The sequence below is a fragment of the Polypterus senegalus genome, chromosome 10 (genome assembly GCF_016835505.1).
Source record: "Polypterus senegalus isolate Bchr_013 chromosome 10, ASM1683550v1, whole genome shotgun sequence".
In the NCBI taxonomy this organism is placed as follows: Eukaryota; Metazoa; Chordata; class Cladistia; order Polypteriformes; family Polypteridae; genus Polypterus; species Polypterus senegalus.
The window spans coordinates 95,193,296-95,214,236 of NC_053163.1; the positions used below are offsets into that span (position 1 = coordinate 95,193,296).

At 39.4% G+C, this 20,941-nt stretch overlaps 1 long non-coding RNA gene across 1 annotated transcript in view; it reads right to left on the reverse strand.

Moving 5' to 3' along the window:
- LOC120537359 overlaps nt 1–20,941 on the reverse strand; it is a 36,962-nt gene that overhangs the window by 1,877 nt on the left and 14,144 nt on the right. The window contains exon 2 of the long non-coding RNA XR_005635305.1: nt 11,259–11,386. This is a non-coding gene — a long non-coding RNA (uncharacterized LOC120537359). The remainder of the gene's footprint in view (nt 1–11,258; nt 11,387–20,941) is intronic.

The window sequence follows — 20,941 nt, forward strand, 5'->3', positions numbered from 1 at the left end:
ATATGTCCTCATTGCAACATTAAAGGCGGTCACAATATTTAACGAAAACACATTGCAAAGCATATATCATGGCCATCTCAATCACCAGATCACAACCCAAATGAGCACCTTCAGGAGATGCTAGAGTTAACACCAAAAGAATGATAGATTTGTTTTCAGGGAATTGCGCCAACTCCACCAGTAAGGTTCCAGGCACAAGTAGAAACAATGCCAAGGTGCAATGAAGCTGTTGTGGCTGCTCATGGTTGGACCATATCTCTATTAGCACAATTTGCATAGCTGAATACCCTACTTTTTCATGGGCTTGGCATAAGGAGGCAGAGAAAAGCAAAATTAAGCCAAGTAGAGTCTGGCAAGACGACTAGCTGCTGCTTTCAACCATTAGATTTCTCCATATACAGAAAATCAATTTCTTCTCAAATTTAAATTTATTTTGTTGCATTGTGGATGAGGATTGTAAAACATATTCCATTAGCATGTGTATAATGTATAATACATGTCACATACCTGTATAGACACAGTATAGAGGATTATGTGACCTGCACACAAAGACAAGTACACCTATGTATATGTATATGTATAAGCAAACAGGAAGAGGTATGATGGCACCTTACACAAGCATCACTCACATCGCAGAGTGATGCAGCATCTCTCATCAAATCTTTGAAGACTTGGCCTCTTCTACTGCAAGCTCTTGTTTGGTGCATTACACAACAACGGTCACAGGCCAGAGATTTCTGTCACATTGCCATATGATGGGTCCCACAACCAGAATTTGTAAAACTTTGACAGCTCATGCAAACCATCATAGACTTCCTTTCATCTGTTACAAGGTAAATATACCACTTCATAGTGAAATACTGCACCATGATCACAGACTCTGATGTGGAGTATTTTCAGCAGAGCGTGTGACATGCCAAGATTTACTATGCTTAATGTGACCAGCGGATACATATAAATCAGTCACATGCCCGAAAAGCAATACATAGTCATATCCTCTTTAATAAAACCCCTGTGTGCGTCCAGGTGTCAGTGTGTGTGTCTTCTGGTGAAGTGCGCATGCGCTGGGGCACACGGCACGTGTTCAGTCTCTTCCTGTGCATTCCCTGTGTGTGCAGAGAGAGACACACACACACACGTACACAAACGGGCGCGCGCGACAGACACACACACACACACACAAAGGCGTGCGTGAGACACACACACACACACACACAGGTGTGCACGTGCATTGTTGCAATGTTACTTTTCTTGGTTGTTTATTAAATTACGGATTTTCCAAATGTTCAATTTTTTCCCTGTGCTTAAAACTCATTAAAAAAAAGTGTTTACAGCGAGCGGGTCGTAAGGCTATAGCATGAACACTTGCAGTGTTAGTTTTCACTGTTGTTCAAGGTTTTCTTACTGTTATTCAATGTTTTTACATTTAGTTTACTATTACGCTGTGCATTCAATGGTATAATTAACTATATTTCTGTTTAAAAATATATATTTACATACAATTTGTACGGTGTGGAACGGATTAATTGTATTTACATACAATCCTATGGGGGAAATTACTTCGGTTCACGACCAAATCGGGTTACAACCAGAGTATTGGAACGAATTATGGTCGTGACCCGAGGTTCCACTGTATTACTGTCAGACAAAATTACAGGCATTTTACGGAAATACAAACCAGTATTACTGAGAGAGAAAATTAAAGGCACACAATACAGTGATGCATATTACAGCCACATACAAGGTCCCTTGACATTTAATATAGACTGTTCCTATTAATGTTTATGCACTACTGTTCTAGCGCCCGCTATTGTAACGGCTTAATGTCTAGTAAATATATGATTACAAAATCTCTGTATAGGCAAGCACTATTCTTACACTGTGTTGCTGCTTTAGTTAGTCACAAAGCAGCAATATGGCTGTCTTTACATGGTCCATTTCTAGATGTGGTATTTTCATTCAAATGTTGGATAATTATGTGATTTCTGAATACAATGTATAATTACCACACCCAACAATGGATGGATCTGTTCAGGATTTATTCCTGTATCGGGCCCAGTTCTACCAAGGTCATCTTCATTCTCCTCAACAGTGAAGTGAATCTATCGATTTTCCACCCATTAGTAGTAATGTATTTCAAGTTTTTAGGAGGCAGAGCCTATCACAGCAGCATCAGACATAAGAAACAAACAACCCCATGAGGGACACACCCACCCACTCACCCATTCTCGCTCATATTGGGACTAGTTTAGGATGTCTTGAGGATAACAAGCTCTAAAATTGATAGATAGATATATGTTAATAACACTAGAAGGGGCAGCCTTAAGAGACATGAAGTTGGACTGCAAACTTCAAGGTTGCAGAATCAAACTGTACCCCATTTGACTGTATGATCCTAAGAATATTGAATGAGCATACCCATCCAGTACATTTCAATAGAAATTTTGCAGCACTTACTTTTGCCATGATACTCAACATGATAGATCCATTCATTTCATCCATTCATAATTTTAATGCAGCTCATGCTTATGAGGGCATGGTTTATCTCAGCAACATCTGGCACATGGCAGAAACTCACACTGCAAAGAGTGTTTTGTATAATAACCATTTACTTGTGAATTTATTCATTTTGAGCTGTGCTACAAAACAAGACTAAGGAATGTGAAAGCCTATCCTTTGTTATTTTGGGGCACTGCAGGAATTAACCCAGGATAGTATACCAGTCCAACAAAGTAAAGATAAATCAATTTGTATTTATTTTTCTCTATTTAAATCCTCATCCTTGACTGAGAAGCATTGCTATGTTTTATTTGTGTTTTAGAAACTGAAACTATTTCTCTTTTACATTTATGTGGTTGCTTCTGATTAAGACTAAACAGTGTACGAACTAACTGAAGGGCAGGTGGTTAGTCATTCCTGGAACAAGCCAACTTATCTTGTCCTCACTTCACAAAGATCAGCCAGAGGGATGACTTCCAGCCTTATCTCTAGTGACATGGCTCTTACACAATTTGGATGGCTTTTGTGCTGATGCACACTTCTGCACAGTGAGGATATGAATGCTTTTTATGACCACACCCTAAGCTCTGTTCCTAGAACTACCCCCATCAGATTTATCCTGTTAGTTCATAGTTAGTTCACAATGTTAGACTGAATTTTTTTTAGATAGTGTGTCATAGAGAGGATGGGCAGCATTGTTCTTAATATCTATCAGTTTTGTTTTCATTGTCTCTGTGTCTCTGTGGTAGTACCTCCAAGGAGTCCCACAACTGAGGCTGCCTTGTTAAACAGCTTGTTGATTCAGTTGGCCTCTCTTGAAGTCTTGAAGCACACCACAGCATAGAAAATTGCACTGACCATCACAGAGTTGTAGAATATAAAAGGATGTCAACACCTATATTAAAGGAACACAGTCTCCTAAAAAAATGTGCCTGCTCTGCTCTTTCTTATATATTTCCTCTGTGTTATGCAGCCAGTGCAGCCTTTTATTGATGTGGACCCCAAAGTACTTGTAGGAGTGCCCCAACTCTGCATTCACTCCTTGAATAGTGAAGGGACATATAGGCTGTTTAGTGTGGTGAAAGTCAATAACCAGCTCCTTGGCTTTATTGGTGTTATGTTGCAATAAGAAACAAAACTCCCTATCTGACTCCAATACTCTGTCTCACTCCCCTTATCAATAAATCTATTAGTGCAGAGCTATCTGAGAATTTCTGCAAGTGACATGACCTGATATACAGAGAGAAGAGTGTTGCTCACATGCTCATGAGAAACACAGTCCTTGAACCTCACAAACTATGGTCTCCCCAACAGGTACTCCATTATCCCAGACACCATAGGATCATCCACCTCAGCTTAACCCTTAACAAGGATGGCTGGATGGTAGTGATTGCACTGAAGAAATTAAAAAAAACATAATCCTTACAGACCTGGGTTCGCTTCCTGGGTCCTCCCTGTGTGGAGTTTGAATGTTCTCCTCGTGTCTATGTGGGTTTCCTCCCACAGTCCAAAGACATGCAGGTTAGGTGCATTTGCGATCCTAAATTGTCCCTAGTGTGTGTTTGGTGTGGGTGTGTGTGTGTGTACCCTGCGGTAGGCTAGTGCCCTGCCCGGGTTTGTTTCCCGCCTTGCACCTTGTGCTGGCTGGGATTGGCTCCAGCAGACCCCTGTGACCCTGTAGTCAGGGTATAGCGGGTTGGATAATGGATGGATGGATGGATAATCCTCACAATGCTACCAACTTTGCCCAGATGGGAATGAACCTTGTGGAGCAGATAGATAATTTAATCTTCCACTCCAAGCTTTGCCTGATAGGCAAAATGCAGTGGGTTCAGTTGGTCTTTTAAAAGTGGACTCATATATCCCAGGACCAGCCTCTTGGAGGTCTTCATGATGTGGGATGTAAGTGCCAGTGGTCTGTAGTTGTTAGGTTAAGAGGCACCTGACTTCTTTGGACCTGGTAGCAGCAGCATTTTTGGAGCCCTAGTGACAGACTGAACAAATAACAGAGGATGCCACAAAGTTGGTCAGCTCTGGACTTAAGAATATAAGGACTGACTCCATTAGGTCCTGTGGCTATTCCTGTGTGTAACTTCCTTAGTTGTCTCCTCATCTGATCATTAGTCATGGATTGGCCATTATGATGGTCAGGGGTGAACTCATCTCTGGCCATACAAATTGAAGTGATAGTAGTTATTAATGCAGTAGGGATGCTGAGGGGAGACTAGTCATTGAAAATGAGTATAGGTGGAAAGAGGGAAAAATCTATTAAAAATTGCTTCAGGGCACTAACTGTCCATCGGAGCCTGTTTTGCTTGAGTCCAGCAATTATGACTAATCCATTCCTAGCATCTCTCATTAATTATGGGGTGAATATTGAGAAAGAAACTGGCCTAGGGAAGCTAATCCTAAACCACTAGTACTGATGCTTCATCTCACCATTCCCTATTTCTACATCAGATTTTTCAGAGAGCTGTTAGTATGAATGATATTGATTTTAATACTTTAAAAAAACTTAGAAAACATAGAAATTGGTGCATACAGTGAACAAACAGTGTAAATAGTTCAGGAAGTCTTGCTTATAAATACCATTAAATATACACATGCAATATCCTCTTTCTAATCAATGAGGATATTCCTGTTATTAGCCTTTTTTGGAATGTGCTTATACTCAGGACTTCCATCCATCCATCCATCCATCCATCTATTATCCAACCTGCTATATCCTAACTACAGGGTCACGGGGTCTGCTGGAGCCAATCCCAGCCAACACAGGGCGCGAGGCAGGAAACAAACCCTGGGCAGGGCGCCAGCCCACCGCAGTATACTCAGAACTTTTGGGAATAAAATCTTTACTTATTTACCAGACAGACATGGGATCACAATAATCCCTAATCCTCCTATAGCTCTATTAAGAGTAACATCTGTTAGGACATTACTGCTTAGTGAACAAGCTATTATGACTTACACTGTTAGCATGTTGCCTTCCCTGGTCCAAGTCAAAGAATCCAGTCTTACCTACCATACAATGGGGAGAATGTTTTATTGTATCTAAAATTTGAACTATCCAATTTCACTTTATGAGGAAACGTTAACAAATCTTTGGACTCTGCCAGACATATAGCCTAATAATATTGTCCCAAATAATTTAGTATGTTGAACCTTTGCTGATATTTCAGTATCTGTGAGTGATTATACAGTATATCATATAATATATATCATATTGTATATAATATTTTTCATTCTGTGCTCTCTAGATGGGTCTCTGATGTGATCTGAGTGAGATGTAGCACTATATATTTCACTGATTTCTAATGTTCTAATGTATTCATTGTAATGTAATAAACATTTTATATCGATATATACTGTCTGTGTCCAATATATAAAGTGAGTTTACTATCTACAGTACCTATAAAAAACATTCACCTGCTGGAAGTTCTCACATTTTATTGTTATTGAACATTAAATTAAAACGGAATTAATTCGGCTTTTTTGACACTGATCAGCAAAAAACGACTCTGTCATGCATGCATGTGAGATGGTCAACCTCCGGGTTCATCAAAGGTACACCCTACCAACCCAGGACACCAGAGGATGCGAACGCTAACCACTTGGTCTGTTTTTTCACCCACAGCTGTGAAAAGATTCCCACTGTAGTCAACTAACTCCAACACTTCTGGTCCAAGTTCTATAAAAACAGGGCACATCTGGGAGGTGGCATCTTAATTGGAAGATGAACAACCTGTAAAATGGAGTTCCAAACCACAACCCTGACTGCTATAGACACGCCTTACAATAGCCAATGGCTAGAGATATTTCAGTTAATTTCTGTGCCATCGAGCACTTGTTCTTTTTGTTAAAAACCTTTTCAAGTAAATTAGGTAGTCTGAGTTCCTGTCCTTACTACCGCTCTATGACAGCTCTTTAATGCCAAAAAACGTATCTCTGCAGAATAGTCTATATTAATTACAAATATAAATCACAAAAAAATTCATCACATAAGTATCACTGCCTTTAATATGACACACCTAAACTGGTGTATCACTGGTCATCACTGGTGCAGCCAATTGGTTTTAAAAGTCACATAATTAGTGGAATGGAGTTTACCTGTCTTTAGTTGAGGGGTTTCAATTGATTGTCATCTAAAAGTACCTTATCTGGAAAGTCAAACTTGTGATGAGTCAGCATCATGGCCTAACCCAAACAATGGAGACAAAAGAATAAAAATCTGTGAAAAGGATATTGAGAAGGACAAGTCATAAGATGAATATAAGAAAATTTCCAAGTCACTGAATATGGGTGTCCAGTTAAATCAATCATTAAGAAGCACAAATAGTATGGCTTAGCTGTAAATCTAGCTAGAGTACAAGCACTGAGTGATTGCACAAGAAGAAAACTACTGAGGAAGGCCACCAAGAGACATATGAGAACTCCAAGGGTGTTAGAAACTATAATGACTGATACTTGAGCTACTGTGCATACAGCAAATATTGCCTGAGTGCTTCAGCACTCATAGTTTTATGGAAGAGTGAAAGAGTAGCAAAGAGAAAGTCACTGTAAAAAAATGCATATGGCACATCAGCTAGAGAGGGAGACACTGGTCATCTTTGTGTAAGAAAATATATACTTAGGGATCGAATAATCATTTAGGGCAAAGTGTTTTGATATGCTTTCCATATTAAAATATAGCTTTCATCTTAAAGAAATTGCAAAAAAGGTTAATAAATGTCAGAGACCTGTTCAGTCATAATAGGAAACCAGATAAAGGTCAAGTGAACAACAAAATGTACTGAAAGATGACTAAGAAATCAGCAGATGCCCTGTGAACAACCAGAATGGACAATTGTTACATACACTGAAATTTCAATGGTGGTGGCTCAACCCAAAAGGTATAAGAAGAAATAAAATAAAATAAAATTTTATATACTGTAGATCATTTGGGTATAAACTAATGAACCAACCAGAGTAAATGTATGAATTGATTGACACTGTTATTTGAATTCAGTTGCTTATAAAATAGACCTATATCCTTAATATTTTCATCATTCTCAGTTATTATTCAGTTGCTTTACCAGACTGCTCTAAAGAATGCTCCCTATTCAGCATTCTTTCAGTGGTGCTTTAGGTGCATTAAATGATGCAGATGGACACACTTTTCTCTTGACTGATTACTGACTCAAAAACGTTATCAGATTTGTCCTGTTGGAAGATAAGTTTCTTTCTTTAATTAAGATGTTTAATTCTACCACATTTGGATAAGGGTTCCATGGTTTGATGAGACCAAAAGCAAACTTTTTGGCCAACAGATTTAAAGCCATGTTTGGCATAAGCCACACACTGCAATTATCAAAAGCACACCATCCCCAACATGAAGCATAGTGGTGGCAACATCATACTGTAGAGTTGCTTTTCTGCAGCAAGCATTAGAAGGCTTCTGATGGTAAAGGGCAAAATGAGTGCAGCAAAGTACAGGGAAATCCTTGAGGAGAACTTGATGCAGTTGCAAGAAACCTGCATCTTGGGAGAAGAGTTCTTTTCCAGAAGTACAAGCATAAAGCCAAAGCGACACAGGAATGGCCTAAAAACAACAATGTTAATGTCCTATAGTTGCCAAGTCAGAGCCCAGATCTCAGTTTAATTAAGAATTTGTGGATGTGCTTGAAAAAGGTTTTTGATTCATGACCCCCATGCACCTTGACAAAACTTCAGCAATTTTGTAAAATACAATAGGGAAAAATTGCAGTGTCTGAATATACATTACTAAACTGACAGTGGCTTGTCTACACAGACACAGATGTCATGGCTGCCAAACTTGATTCTACTAAATACTGACTTGAAGGAGGTGAATATGTATGTTTTTCATTAATTTGTATTTTATAGTAATTATTTTAGACCACTTTGCAGAAATCCATTTTCACTTTGACATTTTAAAAGAGTATTTTTCTGTCAAAGAATGTCAAAATGTCAAATTGAATCCACTGTGATTCATTATAGTATAATAATAAAATGTGTAAACTTCCAAGAGGCTGAATGCTTTTCATAGGCACTGTATCTATGTGTTAATATTCATTTGTCTGCCTGAAGAATAAAGGCAGAGACTAATGTGTCCCCAAACCTTTTGGTGTCTTACAGTTTGCTCCGTGATGCTCTGTAATGCACCTGTCAAACAGTATTTGAAGATCTGTGTGAGACTATTGGTCATAGAGGAGCAGCCAAGTTGAGCCTTTCTCCGACAAGTTAATGAAGCCTACTGTAGAAGGCAACATGAGGACCCAGAACAAAAGCAACTTTACAAATAAGACGAGATCATTCATTCCATGAAATCTGCATTGTCTTCAAAATGCTTAAAAGTTATGGCCTGGCAAGATTCTATTTGCTAAACTCTGAGGGGCATTAAAAACAGCTTGGAGACACTTCTTCACATAAAGGTTATAGGAGTTTGGAACAAACCACCAAACCATGTAGTTGAAGAGGAGACTTTAAAATGCAGTGTGGTGGGATTCAGGGTGGTAATTTCCTTACAACCAATCAAATCAACTTGCCAGTCAAATAGTCTCATCCCAATTGTCCTGTTTGTCCTGTTCTGTTTTTATTTTGTAGGTAAGACAGAGCAGAACCTCTACCAATCAATAAATAAGCAGTTCTGTGGAAACACATGAAAAAAAACATTAGCACAGCTCAAAAAACAATGTATCCATTCTCTAAGCGTCTTATCCAGTTCAGTTACCAACTCCATATTGATCATCGACCCATTGCATGGAACACACACAAGCACTCAAAGAGCTGCTTAATAATGAACGTCCTTTGGACAAGTGCACAGTTTTTACTGCTGTAAACACAAAAGAAGGATGAGAAGATTGATTAATATCTTACATGTTTCAATATACTTTATACAAGTGTCATAGAATTCTTAAATTTAATTATGAAGTGTTTTTTGCCATTTTGCCATGTTCTTATTTTGATCACTTATCACCCAAATGCAATCACAGGATGCGAGGGGTTGTTTAACTGCAGTTGAACCATTCTGACATCTCTAACATCTCTAAAAACAAAACCATTTCTGCTGTTAGCTATGCACTTGAATCTCTCAGTTTGTGGCCTCATGCTCCTTTGACTCTTGATTCCTGGTTCTTGTGCTGGTCTTGGCATTCCTCTCAGATCAATTGTTTTGGTTTCTGGTCCATGTCTGTTATCCTTACTGCACACTTTCAACCTTTTTGCCTGGTCCTTTCTCGTTCTGACACTGGCTGCCTTGCTGTCAGTACAACAAGTTCACCAAGTAATATATTTGTAAAACCTAGCATTGATAAAAAAATATCAAAAATAGCTAGTTTCCTTAGCGATGGAGATGGGGGAAATGGCACACATGCTTAAATGCCAAAACGTAGTAAGAAAATGAAAGCAGTAATACAACTATGAACAGACACATCAGTATGAGCCTTGAAGTTTGTACTCTGTACATGGGTTTCAGACATCAGAGTTTTGGTGAGTGTTTATTACTATCGACATACAGTATTTTCTGCATTCTTTTCCATGTGTTGCAAACCTTTATGCTATAGCCTGCTTAGGAATATACGTGCGTGATTCAGATTCATAAAATCTAAAGTGTCATCCATGAGTTGTACATGCTGTAAATATAAGGATGCTTATGGAAAGATGGAGAGACACAGGGGGAATATGTAAACTTTGGATAGACAATCAATCGGCTGGCTTTGAACCCAGAAGTTTAGAACTATTAGGCAGCAGGACTAACCACTAGACCTCTCCTTCAAGCAGACAAGATTCAAAAATTCAAAAAAGAAGAATTTAAATTGATTATAGTATAGGCAGGAGAAAAGTCAGCTTCAGCTCACCCGGGTACCTCATTTCCTCATTGCTGTGTGACTGAGACGGCATTTGATAGCATCATTGTTACATGGTGCACAGCATTAGCAGTAATATAAAGTCGCTGATGCACTCACTCGCCCTTTTTTTATTAATTAGACATGGCCCATTGCAGACCGGCTCTGCTTGAATCACCAAGTAGACTTGTTAGCCCCAAGGGAAAATTTGTGGCTTTGACAAATGATTTTAGAAAAGCTGCTGAGACTGAAAAAACAAACACTCTACATGTGTGCCTCCTGTCCAGATGGTATAACAACACCAAGACATTCCAAGACTCTTGGTTTTAACATACAGCAGGGGCGGATCAGTGCTTTTACTCCCACCAATGAAAATTTATTTTTATCTTTTGTGTTGCCTGTTTTAAGTCATTAAGGTATTTACACCCTGAACTGGACATTTGGGGTCATCTCAAAGGCATTACACTTAAGGGCATCAGAAACAGAGAAAGTCAAAATGTGGAAGAGACTATCAAGTTGAAGTAAACACATCTGGATTGTCATAATGACTTTTAGACTAAGGGTGTGGGGTGGGGTGGGGTGTTTACAACCTTTATAAATCCTTTGCATTCTTTCACCCAGCTGAAAAAAACGTGGCTCATTGTTGCTTTTTTTAGCCTTTTTTGGAAAACAAAAGAAGTTCCATGAGCCATGATTAAGGTTATTTAAGACATACATGAAAAAGAGAAGTGAAAAAGTGTTTCCTCATATTTTACAACAGCTTTTCAGATTTGTATTATTTGCATATTTTTCACAGTTCCAGTATATTTTACCACTGGAATAGGTGCAAGCACTGAAAATAAGGAAAGAAAGAAAGAAAGAAAGAAAGATGATTTCTCTTGTGGATCTTCATGTTAGCAGGAGAGGGGCAGCTCTTACCCTGATTGTGGCTGATGAGTGTCTCAGACTGAATCCACAGCTGACCAACAGGAGGCAGTGGTGTGCTTATCTGTTTCCATGACAGCAGCAGCTACAGCTGAGTTGCTGTTACTATGACAATGGAATGGCTGCAAGGGAAGAAAAAAGTACAAAGAAGTCATCAATTGATGGTTCGATTAAGGTGTTAAAATGTATAGACTTAAAGAATGACAAGGTACAGGCTTTGCATTATTAGTACCAAGTGACATTACGTCTGCACTTGGGGACAAAGCCAGGCTCAGAGAATCTGATTAAGCTTTAGGAATGGGACCAAAATGGAGACTTATATTAAATAATAAGCATGCAAGGAGGAAGCTGTCCAGAGTTGTTTGGGAATGCATCTTCACCTTTTCATAGACTTCATCCATCTCTCCATCCATCTGTCCAGATCCAGCTCACAATTACAGGACATTAAAATCTGCCCTGGCAGTAGTGGGTATTAATCATTCATTGTATATTTCCTGGTAAATAAAAGTGGCACATGGCCTGAGATAAGGAGAGCCACTGGGGCAGTGGCTGTTTGTATAGTTACTTGACTGAGAAGGTTTATGTGAATGACTATGTTCTGCAATGCATTAGCTTTAGTCCAATGTAATGGGTTGCCAGGTCTAGGTTCCTGCAAATCTTTGGTTAATTAAGCAGGTCAGAAGAAAGGTGGACAGATGGAGTCACAGTCTTTATTGTGTTTGTATCAGAACTGGCTTGACTTGCTTGTCTCTGGTCTACACACATTATTAATGAGAATGAAAAGCAGGAGTCTCGGCCAGGGCTGTAGGTAAGTGTCCTGACATATAGTTACAGGAAGCTAATTGCTGTAGGGCAGTGATGTTGTCAGTACATTAGACTGCCTTTCAGTCTCTAGAACAGAATTTACTTTTGTGAACTGAAGCAGAGTGTTGTGTAGACTTATATTGACAGTAAATACAGTGTAGTGACTTCACCTTTCTGTCATTTGCAAGAATCCAGAAGTTGTGCATACTCAAGGAGAGTAATGTTACTGTTTCTAACCTTCACCTACTAACTTGCTGCTAATTGTAGCCAATGGTTAGACCTCCGTAAAACTTAAAAGACATTTTTCAAAATAGGAGTAAGTGAACAAGGTTTTAATGTAATTATATATCTTTGCACTCAGTGCTGCCAGGACACATGACCTTGATTTGGATTAATCAGGTCTGAGAATGGTGTGTAATTTTGTGTAAAAAGCTTGTTAGGAAGAAGAAAGATATTGTGATTCTTACAGAGGAGGTTTGCAGACATTTGATTCTGGATGAACTTTTTCATTTAGTTTGTGGTTTAATGTGGATATTCTTCATATCTCCACACAGGCTCAGATGTAATAACCTGCCGGGACAAGAGAGGGCACTATTGATAGCACTGTCATCTCCTTTTTTTTCCACAGTACGGGAGTTTCTCCAGTGAGGGCAAGAGACCCGGCCCCTTCCGGTTCAGCCACCATAAAAACCAGCGTCATTTCTGGCACGAGCACCCTGCCGGACAGAAATTCACTAGGACTGTGATCTGCTAACCAGCCCAGCAAACCTCATTTTGTTAACCCTTGATACCCCACATAACAGGAAGCACACGTTGAAGAGCATTTCTTTTATTTTGTCTTTTTCTGTCTTAGAACAATAAACAGGATGACCCAGTTGGCTCCCCAAATTTTCTTTCTTAATGGAGTTGTCATTCCTGCACCTGGCCACAGTACACCGCGCAAAAGTAAAACTGAAGGAGAAACATTTTTTTAATTTTGTTTGAAATGCTGCTTTTGACCTCAAGACCTTCCAGTCTAATTTGTTACTATTTACGGTTTTCCCAATTTAATAATAGAACTCACTTAATCTACTTTGAGGTTAAGGGTCAGGTGCCTTTCCTGGTAGAAAGCAAGGAACTAACCCTGGATGGGATGCCCGTTCTTTGTAGGGGATACTCAGACACCCACAGTCACTCCGCTCATTTTAGGCCAACTTAATGTCACCAAATAACATTAAACATTCACCTTTGGGGCATGGAAAGAATAACACAAAATTCAACAATGAACAGCAACTTGCAAAGTACTTTCTATTATCTGTTAAGAGGGTCATTCAATCAGTTACCCCAAAAATTGTGCAAATAATTAGCTGATCATCAGAAAAAGACTCCACACATAACGTTATAAATAATTAGAAACTGAGTTTGGTGTTCTGAGATTACTGCACACTTCCTCATTGGTTTCTGATGCACTCCATATCTTTGCCCTTTACCTCAGCTTTCCTTAAAAACAGAACTTTAAAAGGTTACTTAATCTTAAAATGCCCATTAGTAGCTATAAAAGAAATCAAGCACAAGGGTGAAGTGACCAGGAATATGAAACATATCTGCAGATTTAGAGAATTAAAATGGACATGGTGGAGATGCAAAATGAAGCTCATAATCTGGAATCCATACTTTAGTACTCTATTCAAGTGGATACATAAGCTTGAGAACGTAAATGGTTTTACAATTTTCCATTACTGTTTTGTATTTATGAATCTAAATGATTCTGAGGCTGTTAGTGAACTGAATTATGGCAAACAAGCTAGCCTATCTCAAGAAACTTTTAGTAAGCCAATTCAAGCTGGGAGGCATGGGAGGCAGGCGCAATGACATGAGCGAGATCAGAGGCAAGCAGCACAAATTAGATATAGCCGAGAGTAGAAATATGATCATTAAAAGGGTATAGCATGGCAAAGCCTAGATTAAAAGAAATCTATGACAGTCCCATAAAAAGTTCACTCCAAAACAATGTGGTGTCTATCATTCCATGGTATGAAAAATAATCTATAAACTAATAATGTATGATGTATATGTCAATCTACTCATAAGTGTCTTTTTCTGTATTTGACTGTCTTTGCTCTCAATGTATTTCATTGTTTCATCCAAAAAACTAAAACCTCTCTCCTTTAGCAAAATGTCAAGTATAATAAGGTTGACCAAAACAATTAAAAATAAAAGAATTTTACAAAAGAACATCAAAGAAGATGCTTCTGCTATCGACAACTAACTATCTGAAAGAGTAAACGAGAGACACTTAAGTGAATCAAACGTCATCCAGAATAATTTGCTCTGGAAAAATGAATGAAAATTGAAGGTGTTGGATTGTAATGGTTGTGACCAGAAGAACATCAAATAAAATGGTAGCGGTGGCTGTGCTGACCAATGGACTATGCCTGGTTTGGAGCGTCATAACCTGAACACAACCTTATTAGATAGATAGATAGATAGATAGATAGATAGATAGATAGATAGATAGATAGATAGATAGATAGATAGATAGACAGATATTACGGAGCCTGCTAAGCATACCACATCAATGTATACTAAAGGAAAATGTGAGACAGGCAGTTAAGGCTTCATTCGAAATCATCACACAGTGGGACAAACAACCAAAACACACAAGCAAATGCATAACACAATAGTAGATAAAAATACATTCAGGAATGAGGATTATCTATGTTCAGAACTCAACCCCACTGCAGCAGGTCTTAAAGAGGGTTATACATACAGCAGAAGCTTCAGATACTTCAGTGCTATAAAGTTAGAAAGTAGTTATAAATGAGGGTTAAGAGAAGATCATGACTTGGAAAGAACAAAGGAAGAGGTTTGAAAATTTAGTGGGGCTCCACAATTGCTACAAAGTACACAGATATATGACAAAACAAAAAGAGCCAAATTAATTTTTTTAACACCTAACTATAAGAAATTGTTGTTGTGAATGTTCAATTTATCGGTGTCATGGACTGGTAGTCCCAAAAGCAAGTAAGTCCCATAAATATTTCCAAAATTGCCCTCTAGGGGAGATTACCATCTAAACCCTGACCTGAAACAAAAAGGATCTTGAAGAATCTTAATAAAATAAAAAAAAATATTTTTAACAAAAATGTTCTGTAGCAAAAGAAGCTGCATGAGAAGGCAAGGCAATCCACAGCAAACACCATGCAGAAACCTTGACAGACGTTAAGCAGAATTTGGATGAGATACTGGGACATTGTGACAGCTTAGCTATTAGCTAAACAAATGGGCTTAATGGACTTGATAGTCTATTCCTGTTTGTCATATTTCTTATGTTTCTTATTTTCTAACACTGTCCAGGAAATCACAATAAGCACAACAGAAACACAAGTGTACACTCCACTGCCTAGTGCATTAAAAACAAACTGCCATGAATTACGGGAGACCTCCCCCCCAGATTTATAGGGTGGGGGCAGTACATCTTGGGGGACCACCCATAAAACACATTTATCTGGTCAACACCTTTATCCAAAGGGACTTACAACTTTTGAGATACAATTGGTTTCATTTCTTTGCTTAATTGGAGCACAGACAGGTAAAGTGACTTGCTCAGGGTCACACAGTGTTAATAGCAGGTTTTGAACCCACAACCCCAGGTTTGAGGTCCAAAGCCTTAACCTCTGCAACATAGGATGTGACCAAGGCATTTTCAAATCACAGACAAAAACAAATAATAATGCACATAATAAACAAAAGAAAACTTAATATAAATAAATGGCACAAAAATTGACAAAACAGACAAGGAACATGACTTTGAACCCTAGCCAGAAGAGAAACACTAATACATGACCATGGGAAGACAATCAATTTCTCATTTTGCTCTTTCTCTCTCTTCCATTTTCCTTTCTGCACATTGTAGTCTGTCCATTCTGCCTTATGGCTTTTGAGACTTGTGATTGCATTTGTAGGAGAGATTTTATTAGGGGTGGCATGGTGACGCAGTGGGTAGCGCTGCTGCCTCACAGTTAGGGGACCTGGGTTCGCTTCCTGGGTCCTCCCTGCATGGAGTATGCATGTTCTCCCAGTATCTATGTGGGTTTCCTCTGGGTACTTCGATTTCCCCCCCTGTCCAAAGACATGCAGGTTAGGTGAATCGGCAATTTTAAATTGTCCCTAGTGTGTGCTTGGTGTGTGTGTGTGTGCCCTGCGGTGGGCTGGCGCCCTGCCCGGGGTTTGATTGCTGCCTTGTGCCCTGGGTTTGGCTCCAGGTGACCCTGTAGTTCGGATATAGCAGGTTGGATAATGGATGGATGGATTTTATTAGAGAGTGAAGGTTTTTAGAATCCTACTGCATTTCCGGCCCAAGCCAGTAGATGTCACTATTTCAGTCCCTACAACAATCTTTTTTTACAATGTTTATCTTATGTGCTGGCAAAACTATTACATTACTTTTTTGGAAACATGGGATTGTAAGTTATGTCACTACAGGCAATATTCTGTCATGGTTGAATATGTCCTGCACATGTGTTAGAGCAGGCATGCCATTTTTTGTTTAAAATGATTTTTAGTTATATTGATAGGAAAAAAAATCATCTTAAGTAAGCAGCAAAGTTTTGTAGTCCTAGGTGGCAGGGTTTGAATCCTGGACCAGTTTTTCCTGTAAAGAGTTTATAGATGAAACATCTCTGGCAGGATTCTCCTTGCACATCACAAAGACATTGGGGTTAGGTTGATTGGTGACTCTAAGTTGACTCTGTAGTGTTGGTGCAAGAGTGTGTATGCAATGTGATGAACTGGAGTCTCATTTTGAGTTGGTTGCCATGTTGCATCCAATGCTCTCAGGACGGGTGCCACCATTTAGAGAATAGGTTAATGAGTTGATATTTCATTTAGTTACTGATTTTTCTTTCACCTTTTTGTCACAAAGTAAAGATCACTGGCTTACTAATGTGGAAGTACATACCTTACTGCTTATTATACTATCTAGCTGGTGACCAGGGTCTGGAGAATGTTCTGGCCATGGATTAATTTTGGAGTGAGAGCATAGCAAGGCCACTGAAGGAACAAGAATATGGTGAGGAGAAAATGACTATATTTGGAAGGGATTGTTATTTGGGTAATTAAGGTAGACATGACCCCACTCCCTACTAGCGGTCTTAGATGTCTCCCTAGGACAGATGTGTATTGATGTTCATTATGTTTGAACATTGATTTACCTCCCCTGAGAAAATGTTAATGAAAAAAGTAATTAAGCCTTTCTAAATAACTGTTAGGATCAGTATCATCAAGATACTGCTTGTCACGGCAGCCTGGGAGCCATCTGTGACAGTTTTTGGAGTAAGCATGTCACTATTGGCAGGTGGGCATGAACCACAAAACTAATAAGAACAAAATGTTGAATACTTTCAAACTCCTTAGTATGAGAAACCTCATTCCTCTCCCACAGTATTTTAATGAAAAAATATATTGCATATTTAAAGACTTACCTACATGCCATCAGAACTTGCACACATACAGTGGATTCTGAAAGTAAACAGAACCCTTCACATTTTATTGTGTTGTAGATTTAATTTTAAATGGATGAATCTACCATTATTTCCCATCAATCTACACCCAATAACATATAATAACAAAGTGAAAATATGTTTTTCAGAACACTTTGCAATTTTATTAAAAATTAAAAGAAACTCTCTGTAATAAGCCCTGGGTGTCTGAGACCCCCAAACCCCAACACAATCACCAAAACAGAGTTGTTTATCAAATAAATGAAGGGTTTTATTTAAATATCTCCAAAATATTACCAACTCTCTTCAAAACATTGGTTCTTTTCCTCTCACCACTGCACTGCCCTCCTTCAGTCAAGTGTTGCCTCTCTACCACCCAGCTCTGACTCGCCTGAGTAAGGGAGTGTGGTCCCTTTTATTATAGACCCAGGAGTACTTCTGGTGCCAGGGCGATTGCCCGATGAAAGTACTTCCGGGTCACACGGAAGTCCATTATTTACGTAGGGAGCTTGTTTCTCTGGAACGCCCTCTTGTGGCACCCCATGATACCAGCAGGGCTACCTTGCCAGACGAGATTTCCCAGCATGCCCTCCTGGCTTCCCACTGGGTGGAGATATCTGGGACTGCTGCATTTAGGATACTGGGGGTATAACAGTTCTTTAGCAATCTCCCTGCTTTTATAGAGGCTGTCTGTCCCGTTCTTCTTTCCGGTTCCACTTCCTTTCCTGGCCGGGACATCCGTCCAGCCTGTGTGGCATCTAAACTCTCATTATTTAATTATTCAGACCTTTTGCTGTGTTCAGGTGCATCCTCAAGATGCGGCTAGAACTTAATTGAAGTCTATCTGTGGCAAATTAAATTGATTGGACATTGTTTAGAAAGGTGCTCACCTGTGTATATAAGGCCCCAAAATTCACATTGACTGTCATGACAAAAACCAAGCCATAAAGTCTGAGCAACTTTAGACCTCCATAATAAAATTGTTGTGAGGCACAGATTACGGTAAGGGTAATAAACCATTTCTAAAGTGTTTCCAGGAGCAGAGCGGCCTCAATATTTGTGAAATGGAGTTGGCCAAATGTCCAAAAGACAGGCGTCATCCCAACTGACTGGAAAACAGGACTTGCCATCCTTGTCTGGAAAGGGAAGAGTAATCGCCTGGATTGTGGCAACTACAGGGGGATAACACTGCTCTAGGTACTAGATAAGGTCCTTGCAAGGGTCATCCTCATTAGGATCTGTGATCACTTGCTCACCTACCAGTGACCGAAGCAGTCTGATTTTACACCTTCAATATTCTGTCACTAAAGGTTCTCATGGAGCACAAACGCAAATACCTGCAGAGCTTCTTTGCACCCTTTGTAGATTTTTGTAAAGTGTTCAACTCATTTGATTGAACTGCCCTGTGGGACATCCTGAGACTTTGCAGAATCCCCTCAAAGTTGCTGGATATCATGGCCGGCCTGTACACTGGTACTGTGAGTGCTATGCAGAGTGGAGGAAGAACTGCTATGTTTTTCCCAGTTGATTCTGGGGTTTGTCAGGGCTGTGTTCTTGCTCTTACTGTGTTCAATGCCATCATGGACTGGGTGTTGGACAGGGTTGTGAGGTCCAGTGGCTACTGGACATCTATTGGTGAAGAGAAATTCACTGATCTTGACTTTGCCAACGATGCTGTGATATTTGTGGAGTCAATGGAAGGTCTGTTTGGGGCTCTTGAGAGACTGAGTGAGGAGTCTGAGTGGTTTGGCTTGTGAGTGTCCTGGATAAAAAACAAAATCCAGGCCTTTAATGACATCTTGAGCACAGCCATCAGCAGTGTAAACCTTATTGAGAGTTTTACTTACCTCAGCATGAGGGGTCATGAGGTCGCTGGAAAGGGGTGTGTGGTGCTCTAAATATCTCTACAAAAGGATGAAGGTCCAAGTTTTTAAAGCCCTGGTGCTTCCTGTTTTGCTACATGGTTGAGAGACATGGATGCTATCAAGTGACCTGAGATACCTTTGGTGCTGTGTCTCTTCGGAGAGTCCTTGGTTACCGCTGGTTTGACTTTGTGTCAAAGGAACAGTTGCTCATGGAGTCCCGAATGAGACACATTATCTGCATTGTGAGGGAACATCAGCGTTGGCACTATGGCTTACAGGATCCTCATTGTTGAGGATGACCATGTAACACCTGGCCGCAGCAGATAAAGGGTCATGTCCAGAGGGTGGAACTGGGCAATGTGTTTGGCTGTGAGGTTTGCCAACCGGGATCCCGAGCTGTTTTGTCATGTGGTGAGTGTGGCAACACACTGTACCAGTGCATGCTCCCCAACCTGACCTCACCTGGTTATATGGTTATTGAGTGTAGATTTATGAGCAAAAACTGCAGATTTATACATTTAAAATTAATTCTACAGCACATTAAAGTGTACAGAAAATGAAGGGGTCTGAATACTTTCTGAATCCACTTTACATGAGAAAAAAAGAAATTAGCAATAATAACATCGTAGTACAGTATCATATTATTTCCCAAATCCTGAAGACATTATTTTCCTTATTATTCCTCGATTTGCAGTGCCCACAGTTCATAATGAAAACGGCAGTGTGGAATCAGCTCTTCCATCTTTGGATTTGACTGCATCATGTCTTATGTTGGCAGCTTCATCCAGAGACCCACTGTTTAATATTCACAGAGGTCTCCCTTGTCGTGCTTTGGGAAACACAGCGCATGATTCATTCAGAGATCTGAAATAATCGTCCAGCTGAGACGTAGGTGAATGTCTGCTGTGTGAATAAACGCAGTGTTTGTGCAGTGAATGAGTATGCAAGCTATTTTGAGCTCTTACGTGCTCTAGATAATTTCTAGATGCTTCCTTCCTTTTCTCTAGGTGAGTTAAAAATAATAGCAGGACACACAACCTACAATCCATAAGGAAGTGCAGAATTAATCTGGATTTCAGTGAAATTTGAAACTTTATGGAAAATACTTCTACTTAGCCAAATGTATTTTGTATAGTCCTTTGTTTTCTGATGCTCATTACTAAAGGATGTTTTGCACAAGTGTTTTTTTTGCAAGTGCTGAGTTTTAAATCTATTAAATTTTCCAATGCTTTAACAGTTTAACATTGTTTAGCTATCTTTGGTTATCAGCTTGGCAGGATACGAAGTCTCATCTTGTTGCTTCCCAGCATTATACAGTACAAGAAAATGCTGATTATACTCATTCCTGGTGAAAAAGCATAAGCCCGGCAAACAACAAGCAACTGACGCAGCAGTGCTCTCATTACAAAAAAATGAGATGATACTGATCATTAGACAGCCCTTCCAAGTAATATTGATAACTAGACAGCCCTTCCAGGTGCCACATTATGCCAAGGTCACCTGTCCTTCCGTCCATCCATTAGCCAAC